Source organism: Octopus bimaculoides, chromosome 5, assembly GCF_001194135.2.
Source record: "Octopus bimaculoides isolate UCB-OBI-ISO-001 chromosome 5, ASM119413v2, whole genome shotgun sequence".
NCBI classification, from domain to species: domain Eukaryota; kingdom Metazoa; phylum Mollusca; class Cephalopoda; order Octopoda; family Octopodidae; genus Octopus; species Octopus bimaculoides.
In genome coordinates this window covers 69,471,100-69,472,067 of record NC_068985.1, presented here as the reverse complement: position 1 = coordinate 69,472,067, position 968 = coordinate 69,471,100, and the positions used below count along the sequence as shown (strand labels likewise).

General features: G+C 33.7%; 1 non-coding gene across 1 annotated transcript; it reads left to right on the top strand.

Moving 5' to 3' along the window:
- Window positions 1–425: 425 nt before the first annotated feature.
- On the top strand, window positions 426–528 carry LOC128247941 (U6 spliceosomal RNA). The gene has a single exon (XR_008264280.1). It is a non-coding gene; the product is annotated as a U6 spliceosomal RNA (small nuclear RNA).
- The last annotated feature ends 440 nt before the right edge of the window (window positions 529–968 follow it).

Sequence of the window (968 nt, the reverse complement as noted above, 5' to 3'; positions counted from 1 at the left end):
ATCCTCAAAGGCTTGAAGCCGCAGGATTCTCTTCTTAAAACCCAACAATTATTATCCAATACAAAAATATTCCAGATTACAAGAGATATAGACCCTATGTATACGAAAAGAATATGTCACGTGTTAAACATCAATTCTAACAACCCTGAATAGCGATACCGCTTGGTAACGAAGTTGAGCTATATGACAGAGAGTATGCGTTATAATGCAGATAACATGCAATCAATGACAGTCGGATAACTTGGAAATAAAGTATATATTTCAATAAATGCGGTATTAAGCACTCATTGTCTCTGAACGATACTAACATACACATACACGCACACTGACGCACACGGACACACACACAACCACACAAACACACACGCACAAACAAATATACACACCCATTTATATATATTTTTATGTAAAATATTTAGAATATATATTGCTTCGGCAATACACATACTAAAATTAGAACGATACAGAGAAGACTAGCATAGCCCCTGCACGACGATGACACGAATTCGTGAAGCATTCCGTATTTTACCAGGCGCAAGAGTGGCTGTGTGGTAAGAAGCGTGCTTCCCAATAGCATGGTTCAGTGCTACATTTATGCATCTGAATGCCGTCAGGTTAGTATTTGCCTAATATATAGACAAAAGTTTCATGCTCATGCAAGTACTATCAAATCATAAAATAGACTGATTTAAAATAAACCTAATTTTGCAAATGTGAGCGTTAATAAATTAAGAATATAATAAACATAATAGAAACAAGACCAAAATTCAAATAGATAAAATAAATTAAATAAACAAAACAATTACAACGGTCATAGAATGTTCTCACATTTTTAATAATATTAATCTAAAGATATTTTTAGCTACAATTACTACGAAAGGCGTTCCGCATATCAAAAGAAATTTGTTTGAGATTTTAAGGTGTTTCCAGTATTTTCTCGAACCCATGTGTGCGCGTGTTTATATATA